The sequence below is a fragment of the Vanessa tameamea genome, chromosome 20 (genome assembly GCF_037043105.1).
Source record: "Vanessa tameamea isolate UH-Manoa-2023 chromosome 20, ilVanTame1 primary haplotype, whole genome shotgun sequence".
NCBI classification, from domain to species: domain Eukaryota; kingdom Metazoa; phylum Arthropoda; class Insecta; order Lepidoptera; family Nymphalidae; genus Vanessa; species Vanessa tameamea.
In genome coordinates this window covers 8,261,866-8,273,930 of record NC_087328.1, presented here as the reverse complement: position 1 = coordinate 8,273,930, position 12,065 = coordinate 8,261,866, and the positions used below count along the sequence as shown (strand labels likewise).

Genomic DNA, 12,065 nt, shown 5'->3' with positions numbered 1-12,065 from the left:
TTAGGATAGTAGAAAATATTTATACAATCCACAGCCAAATCGTCACCAACCATAGGAGCCAAAGCGTTAACCTTGTGCAATTATAATGACAGCTGGAAAACGTCAGTGTCATTATTATTGTCATTTATTTTGACGTTTTGATGCTACGATTGATATTATATATATATATTTGATTGAAATCATGAATTAAATTTTCTTTACTATACATTCGTACAGATAAAAATATCATGATTATTTTTTTTTATCTTTTTTAAAATTTCGACCAATAGGAAACTATTAAGTTAAATTTACTATATAAATATATTCACTGTACGAGCAAATAGAGGTATTTTACTTTTAGTAACGTTACCCTTCACAAACAGTAGTTCAAAGTCAAATGGATATCGCCCGCGGTCACAATTTGCCTAATGCTTGTTAAACAAGTATAGTGAGTGAATTGAGGATTCCTAACTACAAATTGAAGGGAATTTAATATGACATATCATGTGATTTGTTTTGTATTATTATGAATAATATGTTTGTTGTTTGTGATACATATTATACTAGTTTTAGTTTTGGTAGTAAAGGGTAGAAATTAAGTCAAATTCGTTTATTTTATAGGACAAAGGAATGAACAACTGTAGGAAATTTTTAGTTTTATTTTTAAATAAAATATATTTTTATATATAATCACAATTTTTATTTTAATGACTATATTTAACGATAATGTAACAAAACTGTAAGTATTAATCCGACTGAGTGTACAGTACACTACCTAAACACGTGCAATAATTATGAGTACATTATTTAAATGAAAATGTATAATAATAATAGCGTTATAACATAAAATACTATTTATATTAACTCTGCTGGTTTGTCAAAATAAAGTTAATATACTTTGAACGTTTTTTTTTTAAAATCCTTTTAAGTGTTTGAAATAATTCTAAGCAAAGACTGTTTTCCATTGTGAATAAATCTAATTTCTTTTCAATAATCACAAAACAATTTAACAGAAAAATAACAAACGAAAATCATATGAGAACTAAATAAAAATATTGATATTTTTCAATTCTAAAAATATTTCAATGCATTTGACAAGGATGCGAGAATAACAACATCATAGACGTATAAGCTAAAACAAATGACAGCTATCTATCCCCTTCCAACGTTACAGAATGAAGGCCTAATGCGTATCATCACATTTGCACACACAATTCAATTCAATTGTCACAAAGAACAACGAACAGAAAACTGTTAATTCCACACTGTTGGGAGCCAAATAGTTCTATTTTTACTGTGTTCATAACTTTTAACTCGCTTCGACTTCGGACCTTTTCGATTTGGACCATTAATAGGTTCAAACCTCAAGTCGAGCCATATAAGGTATTGAGTTTTTCTGTTATATATAGTTGGTTGAAATATTAGCCCGAAGTTATGATCTTTGCAGTGTTAATACAGATTGCCGTTCCATCGGATAGCACTATGCGAATCTGTCCTGCATAGTGGACTATTCTCCAAAGTCTGGCCACGATAACCGAATCTAGTCAGGAAATCATCACATCATCAATTATTATCCATGCTAATATTATAAATGCGAAAGTTAAACTCTATCTAGCGTAACTCTTTACAAACAATTGAACTAAATTTGATGAACCCCAATACATTTTTGATTACTATTTTTTTTATACCTAACCAATCCCTAAAACGCGAGCCAAGCCGTGGACGACGACTAATATAACTATAATATTGACCAAAGATACCGCATCCAAATAATCCACTGCGCATTGAATCTTTGACGTATTTGCGCCAAACAAATGACAGCCAATATTTCAAAACTGTATCTTTCTAAATTATATTATTTCATCGCGGCTATTTTTCACGTTCATTTTATATTTTCATCTGATATTTTATTATGATGATATCTAGATGATTACTGCATTCCTTTTTTTAGTATGAATGTTTTTAATAAATCAATGAAATATTATTTAAGTTGTTTGTTGTTGTTATAGTAGGCTACGATGCAATAAAAACTGATTAAAATACATAACTACATATATTATAAAATAACGACATTTTTTGAGAAGTATTTTTCTTCAAGACGGCTGGCAGGAGCTGAATGCGAGTTGCCGAAGAAAGACCACAGTGGCGTGCATTTGGAGAGGCCTATGTCCAGCAGTGACGAATGTGATGATGATTTTTCTTAAATACTTAGCGCCAAGATGTTATCTATTAAAATGATGAAAACAGTATTTGTTTTTGTTGTGTTTAAATAAATAGCAAATAAACGATCAATGACGAACTTTAGTTAAAACATTTTGTTGTGCACATTATAATCCATGGCTTTTTTTGGTTTCCTCACGATTTTTTTCTTCACCGCCGAGCACGAAAACAATTATGAAAACAAATTAAGCATTTAAGCAAGTGAAGAGATGTAAGAAATATTAACCATTCATTACATCGCCAATGCGCCACCAACCATGGCAACTAGGGCAAGATGTTATGTCCCTTGGGCCTGTAGTTACACTGGCTCACTCACCCTTCAAAACGGGACACAACACTGAGCAACTCAGTTTGGCGGTAAGGCAAAATCCGACGAGTGGGTGGGTCCACTCAAGCACGAGCTTGCACAAAGCCCTACCTACCAAGTAAAAAGCGTTTAAGATTCTCATGTTTACTGAGCCATCTCGACTCTTACAAAAATAATAATTCAATTGCTTTCCTTCGCTTCTCTGCTATCGAATAAAATCGGTTCAGCATTATACGGCAGGTCAATAAATATTATTGATAAACTCGACCCCAATTCGAAGGTAACACAATAATTCACTATAATGTTACTTTTATTATCCATCTAAATGTAATAGTGTTATCATACGTGACCATTACGGGCAATCTTCCTTACGTTAAACGTGATTCGTTTGACAAACAACATTTTATATAGATATCGTCATAATTTTATTAAAATTTCCATATACCTACTAATAGCTAAATATTGACGACCTCCGTGGTCGAGTAGTGGGTACACCGGTTTTCATGGGTACGCCACTCCGAGGTCCCGGGTTCGATTCACGGCCGAGTCTATGTAGAAAAAGTTCATTAGTTTTCTATGTTGTCTTGGGTCTGGGTGTTTGTGGTACCGTCGTTACTTCTGATTTTTCATAACACAAGTGCTTGAGCTACTTACATTGGGATCAGAGTATGTGATGTCGTCCAAGATTTATTTATTTATTTGAATATACATACCGATCTGTCATTTATTAGCGATATATAGATAGATAGAACTATTTTTATATTACATTTTTTGTACGTTAACATTTTTTACTTCCATCAATGTACGTATATAATATATTTTATTATATTACTTATAAGAAGATATTAATTTATAAGAACTAGAATTATAATAAGTAGTTAGTATGGACATGTGAATCTAACGCATACGAGCGTACGAACTTGAATGATTGTGTGTTTTGCTACAATAGGAAAATGTATCTATATCTATATATACAGGAAGATTGCTGGTTTACTTTGAACGCGCATCGAAACGCTGAATATAATGGTAAAATTTAATATCAAAACATTGATATTAAATTACAACCATTAAATTTGTACGATACCATAATTCAGCGAAGACTTTTGGCTAACTACAATATACATACAATATAATTCATTATAACCAAAGCAACGCGTAGTCTGGTAGTAGGCAGCTTTAGTTAGTGTTATGGTGAATTGGAACGCTCTTGAATATTTTTTTTTATCTAGCTTTCCGATATGGCGCGTCTCTCTTATTGTAGTTGTACTGTCGCCATTGTTAAAAGCGTAGTCATATTTATAAATACTATAACAAAGCTTAAATATTGTTGATACAAATACTCTATTTGATGAAAAACCTACAGTTAGTGGTAACCAATAGACATTTCTTACATAAATATGTAATGCCTTGTGCCTATAGTTACACTGAACTCAAAACAGAATACAGAAATACAAAGTAGTTTTTATAAGGTCGCTAAATATATCGAATTAATCAACTTCTAGTTTCAGCTTATCATTGTGTAGCTCTACATAGCTAGCGTAGCTATTCTCGTAGAAGCTCTACGGCAATGTAGCAGCGCTACGATCACGAATAACAAATGTAACTTTTTATCTTTTCACGGATTATTGCACGCTACAGAAATATAATTGAAAGCAAAATCTTGATGATATTGCATAATACTTTAGCTTTATAGCGCAAATAATAAGCGGAAACAGGTATAGTAAGAACAGCGTAAATAATTTATGACTTGATGACGTCACATGATATATCTGCCCCGCCTTGCGCTGCCGTAATCTTTCATACGTGAAGCATTTATATAGGGTGTATCTTTTATTACATTTACATTTAATTTTTGAAATTTTTTAATAAAAAAATTATAAAAAATAGTATTTTCTTGTCAATACAATATTAAAATTATAGCAAATGCTTGTCTAAAGTTTGCTACTTACTTCATTTAAAACTTAAAATATTTTAAGTGTTGATTGTTTTTGTAATCAATTATACGAACCAGCACCTTTATGTTTATGGTACCTACTAGATATACTAGAACCTATTCAAGTGACAACGACATCGGTAAAAATGTTTAATTCAATCCGATTAATTATGTTTAAACGCATACAATATGAAATGGCAATAAATAGAATATAAAAATAAGCATTAATACATGTGTATAAACTTTTATAATTACTGACATTAATCTATTCTATAGCGTTCGAACGTTCCCTTCTAAGTCTGTATAAATTTCAGCTTTGGTTTAGTACACTCTCAAAAAGGTATAAAAAAACATCCTGTGCAACGATTTCGCTGACAAAAGCCGGGTGTATGCAGTGGCACTGTCGCCTCGGGCGCCGCCTAATATGTTAATACGGTATCCGAATAACTGGTACTCGACGATAGAAAGTAAATGAACACGAGAAAATGTTTCATTTTACTATATTAAATATAAATTTGTAAAAATATATTTAGCATGTATGAGCTTGATATCTATTTTAAATATATTTTCATTAATAAAAATAAAGAAAAGTTACATACTAGTGTATGTTTTTTTTTCAATAGTAGTAGGAGTATTTCATTTTATATTATAACTTTAGAATCAAGTAATCAAGAAAGATTATTTTAAAGTTACGTCGTAACTTTAACAAATCATTCTTCTTCATTGAGCTCAAAATTATGTTTCATATAATATAATTTGCTAGCATTCTTGCCACCATTTCACGTGGTCAATATTTATACAGTAATTATTTTTAATTTATATTTGTACCTATATACTTAATGTTAATAAATGTAATAGTTTCATCTTTATTTTACTATAAACATTTAAAATATAATGTAAATAAAACATTCATTTAACCCTGTGTAATTAAAACCTGTGTAGGTTTTAACAAAAACCGTTTTCCAATATATAATTTTGCGAAGCATATTTTTTTTATTATATCCTGATTAAAGTGTATCTGGATTATTATTGTAAGAACATTTACTCGACGATAATCACCAAAATGTAAGTCGATACACTTTTATATATCCATGACATCTGTATAGAAATAAATTTCATTCAAATAAATGATTAATTTTATTTAATACGTCAAAAAGTTATGATTTATTTAAATTACATTTAACGTTCTACGACGTGTTCCGTCTATTGGAAGCGCCCTAACGATGGAAAACGAATAACAATGCTCGCATAAGAATCCGTATGATATGCGACGGTAAATAAAAAATAATCCAACCTTCAGCTTCGGGGCACAGGCTTTTATTGGGAACCTTTATCTCATCTGATTGGCTTTGCAAAAAAACTTGTTTACCTTAACAGAATGCTATGATATCATTCCATGTAGATTTTTATTATTCATTTAAGAAAAAAAAAACTGGCAATACTATGTCATCGCGATTTATATAATAACAAAAATATATATTAATTATAATAACAATAATAAATTAAAATTAACAATACTGAGAAAAATGAATGCAGAGGGCGATATTACTGTGAAGTAGTAATGTATCCCTTACAACATTGAATGATGGGATGCAGGCTATGTCAAGAAAGTGCTTTATAGATGTGCCAGTTACTCGTCCCGGATTCACACTACAGTAAGGATCTAATACAACTTTTATATTATAGAACAAACAAAAGAGGAATGTGTTTTGTTTTTATGCGGCGAGGAAAGTTGAAATTCCTGTTGAATCTCTCTGTTTATCGTTTAAAACCGCATGAAAATCCGTTGCAAAGTTAGGCGGGAAACGACTTTTTTTTATACTATGTAGAGATAAATAATACAAAAAAAATAAATACATATAAATATATGCATAAATACATTTATACAAACCATAAACACGCTTTCGCTTTAAAGCAATTCAAATCACATTCATCTAGTTGTTTAACGATAAAACGTTAAAATAATAAAAAAACGGCTTTATCGTTTTTGTCCACACCTACTTCCATCTGAATTCGCTTCATTTACCTATAAGTAAGGAAGCTATAAAATAAACAAGAGAATAGCTTCCTTCTCTGGTGGGACCCATAAAACCTCTTGAATAGAACGTAGTCCATCGTTCGGGAATTTTTAAATTTACGATTCGCTGAATCGACATTTTATGATTGTTTTACTGTCGATACCATTTATATCCAGCTGTTAAATATTGGAAATTTAATCATCCGAGAACGAATAATTTCCTTATTATAAATATCGATGATCTCATATACATATTTGAAGAAGTACTATGTACACTTGGTGGTAGGACTTTGGGCGCTTCGGACAAGCCCATTTGTGTAGGTCCACATGGGAGCTATACCACACTCATCCCATACTCTACCGGCAAAAATCAATGCTCAGTATTGTTGTGTTCCGCTTTGAAGGGTGAGTGAGTCAGTTTAAATACTAATAAAGGGTCATAATATCTTAATTCCTAAGATTGATAGAGCATTAAGGTGCGAGGAATGTTTAATATTTCTTACGTCGCCTATATAAGGGCGATGATGACCACTTACAATCAGGTGGATTTCACTCATACATCTATCCATTTCATAAAAAAAAAGTTTATATTATAAGAAAGTAGGTTTATAAACAGTATCGATAATTATAATTGCACTATGTCTCCATTTCTTTTATAGCAAAATATAATACTAAAATTGTCTGGGTGAAATCGATGCTAAACGTTAAGTCTGCCTTATTTTATAATCGTATTTAATATTAAAATAAAAATTGTATCTATAACGATAAAAGGATAGCCCATATTTTTATAGTAATATTAAATACCTGTGTTAATAAAATAAAGGATTTCTGACTGGTCATTATAATGTTGTGTATGTAGTTTATTATGTGCGGCGTGCCCAATAAAAGATCCATTCTATTTATCTTTTTAAGTAAAGCCGTAAATCACTCGCTGTACAACTGTGTTTAGTAAATAATCTATTGATATTCTCATTTTATTTACATCTTTTAAAAGTATATTAATAACAAATTAAATTGATTATCGTTATTGTTTTTGTTTAAATATGTAAAATTAAAATGTATTTCATTTCCAATGCTGATAACATAATATATATGTTCAATTGTTCACCATAAAGAAAAAGTATTATTGACGTTGGTCACTGTTTTTCTTTATGTCATAAATCGTTAGTTTAATATATTACTATTATTAATGTTTCTGTTTATCAAGGTGTCTATCAGTTAATCAAATTAATGTGATACCAAATAGTAGCCTTACATTAAACATTATAAGATTAAAATGTGCTTTTGTGTTATTTGTATACACACTTTTGGTTCTTACGAACTTGTTGAAAATATGATATAATATAACTAACTCTTTCGTTTATTGCATGTATTGAATTAATAAATTAGTGTTTTAAAAACGAACTTTTAGTTCTTTTTTAAATCGTTTTTTTTTTGTAATAAAATTTACATACATATTTTGATGAAAATTTTAATCTTAATTAGTATGTACAATGTTAAATATTCCAATTTCCGTTACCAGTTTTAATCCGAATCTAGGTACTAAAAATGTAAATAGAATAACCGAAGCGACCGATTCAATTTAAAATTGTATTTTTACTTACTTTCTTTTTTTTTAAATAGCTAAAATACATATACGCCATTGATAAGAGTATTTACAAAGCAGTATTTTATATTAAATTACTAATTAAAAGTTAGAAAAATTAAGTCAACAAAATATGAAAACAACTCAGATTAATGTCTATGGTATTATAGAATCAGACGAAATATTAATATTAAAATTAGTTTCCATTTAAACGAGGTTTAAGTCTGACGTGCGCTGGGTTAGACACTGAAATATTATACGCTCGTCTCGCCTTCGGGAATACAATTTAACGTTTAGCAGGTTTCTTTTTACTGTGAAAAGAAAAATACATACTTGCAGAATACAATATGATTTATCATATATGCCCGGGTTTCTTGTCTTGTCTTTTTATTTTTTGTAACAGAAACCGATCTTTCTGTAAAGTTTTATTATGCTTATAATAATACTTAGAATAAAAGAATAATTATACTTTTTTTAACATATGGTTGAAGGGAAACTTTAAAATTTCATTTTTTAGTTTGTCTCTTTGTTTTGATGTCTTATTCACAATTATTCTATAGAAGTTTCACTTAAAAATAATTCATAATAAAGTAGAGTTTTTAAATGTCCCACGATTGGACTGGTATCCTCTACTCCAAAAGAGAATGTATAGAACTTATTCCAACACGCTGCCTCAGTGTGAGATATATATCTCACCGTATTTGTAAATACCGTTAGATTATAATCTGCCCCACGAGATTGTAAACTGTCGAAAGATTGTGAACCGTGAACTTATAATTTAATGCGTATCAAATTAGATTACAAGTAAATTACAAAAACTCAAACCTAACCGAAAAATCATAGTAGTTTACAATCTCGCCAGATACGAGTAGATTGTAATCTAAGGGTATTTACAATTTAACGGTGATATATATTCGTAGAATATATGTAAAATAATTTTATCCCAAGATGTTTTCTTTTACCGAAAATATATTATACACGATAAATGTCACAATAAGTCAGTAATCCTATTCAAAATAAAAGTAATTAAAGTCGGATGTGGATGTTAATATATACATAGATGGTTCATCAGGATTCTTTTAACTTTTAATTTTACCCAATGAAAATAAATACCATCTATCGTGTTCTTAAATATGTTAGTAATTCGTTCGAAAAATTAATCATTTTCTGAAAATGTGATCACATTAAAATTATTGTTAATATTAACAGTATATATATTTTTATGAGCATTATATTATATATTGTATGTATAAATATTTATATATTTAAATAAGTAGTGTATGTATAGCTTAAATTATAATGTTATTTATTTTATTTTATTTAAGTGGTCTCCTCACCGCAACTTCAACTACAAATCCTGTACCCAAAGGTCGTCTGGCAGAAATCGCTATTTAAACGATAAGACCGCTTTTGTACTTTATATTTTATAATTTTTGGTGTAAAATAAAGCATAATTGTATTTGTATTTTAAAGGACAAGATGTCCCAATTGAATTAAAATTATCATTTTACTGCAATTTATTTCTTGTCACCTTGGTTAGAGTCGGCGTCTTCCAGTATAATCTGTATTCGTTAACAATAGCCTGCATTTTATTTCATGCTATCGGTGGCAAAGGAATAGGCGGCACACCTGATGGGAAGTGACTACCATCGTCCATGGACATCTGCAAGACGGTATGGGCTTGCAGCTGCGTTGCCGTAATGATAATCCACTGCAGAAAAGAAACGATACAGGAAATAAAACAATTATATTTTTAAAATACATCTTTATTAGTCTACATACCACGATGTATCTAACAGATAACAAAATTGTCTACTTATAATACTTTAAAACACCGACATTGAATACGTAACAAAAAAGTCGAAGTATCTAAAATCAGTTCATTACATTATATAAAAAAATAAACAACAGAACTTACAAAAAAATGTAAAACATTCATCCGATTCAAATGTCATTTATAAATTGGCGGGAAATATATATTGTTTTTTTTTTTGACAGTTTAAACAATGTCTACCAACGAAATATTTTCACAAATATACGCTAATTAATTAAAGAGAAAATTAAATTATCTTATATTTTGTTCTTAAAACAACTATAATTACAGTAATGGACGACAGCTTTAAGTAATCAATTTTATAAATATGTAATATACATTTATGTTGAAAACTAATTTAATGTGTGAAATGAATATGAAGAATTTCGTAAATAATTTGAGCTCAATTCAATAGCAATTATCACACTCAAATTACAGAAAATTTTAAAAAAATCTTGATAAATTAAATCGTTTCAAGCAAGTCGTGAGCGATTCTGAAGTTGTGCCCATATATTTTTGTACCTAGTTTAGTCTAATAAACATATACATCTAATAAAAAATAACCCTGGAGGTTGAACAGTACAGATCTCTACGATATTTAAGAGTACATTCATCATTTTTAATTAATGTGTATTTTTTTTATTACGTCGTTATTTTTGTGCCCAAGGTAAAAATAACTTTTAAGTAAATTATTAATAACTTGGTCAGACATTCGCCGTTTTCCAATTTTGTCTCCAATATATCTCAATTCCTTACTATAATAACGTATTATATTGTTCATACAAGCGTTATATGTATGTATGTACAATAGTCGTAAAAGTAATCAAAACTGTTTCAACTATTTATGATTAAGAGGTAAAATAATCTGTTTCAATAAACTACCCAAACGTATTTCAATACACGTCTACACTAAATTAAAACAATATTTTCAGTTTTTTTTTTACATTGGCAGCCCTCAAATTTCCGATGTTGTTTCGGGGATGTTATGGAGCTCCGTAACCGAAAGCGATAAAAAATATGTATATTCTGATCTTGTTTTTGCATAGTGTTATACTTAAAGAGATTAGCTAAATGTATTTTAAAGCTATTTGTTTTTATTATCGGTTATACCTAATACTAAATATTAGCCTACAAGTAAAGTTAAATTCATATCTTATAATTTTTTCTTTTAAAATTTCTAAATAATCTTAATCTGTCCGAAATAATCGTATAATCCTAAATATTTTCGTATCCGTAACCGGTAACATATTATTCAAATATCCATATCCAGGTCCGAAACTACACGTCCATAACATCCAGGATGATTGCTGCGGCGGCTATTCTAGACGGAGACAACTGCGCAGGAGTGATAGCTATGCATGCATTGTGTACGCAAATGAAAGGTATACTATATATTGTTATTTGTTATAAGAGTAGGTGTGGGGCAAACGACTTTACGTGCTCTTCGAGGCATACAAGTGATTACTTTGAGTGGACTACATCAAACGAGACCTTCGATTACAAGCTCATTGAAACGTCAGTGAATTCTATCAATTATGAATTACTAGAGATAAAATGTTATATTATAAAAATAAAAAAAAATGATAACGTTGAGCAAAAACATAAAAGGAAGGCAATGGGTAAAATAATGGTTGTTAAAAAACGTATTCTTACTCGTAACACAAACAAAATCGATTCGTTAAATACAGGGGACCCGGCGTGAGACTTCTCGTGCCTATATTTAGCGAATTTGTACTCAAAAACAAATCATTTATATGTAAAATGGCAATATTAATAAAATCGTTTTATTTTTTGGACCACGTTACATTGTTAGAACGATCAAAAGAGACAAAAAAATAGTGGCATGTTTATAATAATTCGCGTATAAGCTGTAAATTGGTACAAGTCTTAGTTAAAAAGTAACTCCTGTAAATGATCCACGGGTGGGTTAAGACCCCTCCCTTTGACGGGAAGATTTGGACCTTATTTCACAAAGCTGCTCCATGTTACACATATAGCTGAATTTCAAATTAAATATCAAAAATCCCAACCGAAACCAAGTTTGTTAATCTATTTTGACCAGACCATACACAGATAATAAAATCGTTAATCATACCAAATATCAAACAGCTTTATTTCTACCCCTGGCTGTTGGATCTTAGGATTTTAAGCTGTCTTCTATGATGGGAGAGTTTTCGTAATTTTTCAATAAATGTTTTTAAGGTTTATTTG

The 12,065-nt window shown here is 29.8% G+C and overlaps 1 protein-coding gene across 1 annotated transcript in view; it reads right to left on the bottom strand.

Moving 5' to 3' along the window:
• Cv-c (crossveinless c) overlaps positions 1–12,065 on the bottom strand; it is a 517,053-nt gene that overhangs the window by 35,320 nt on the left and 469,668 nt on the right. The gene's annotated exons all lie outside the window — the stretch shown is intronic.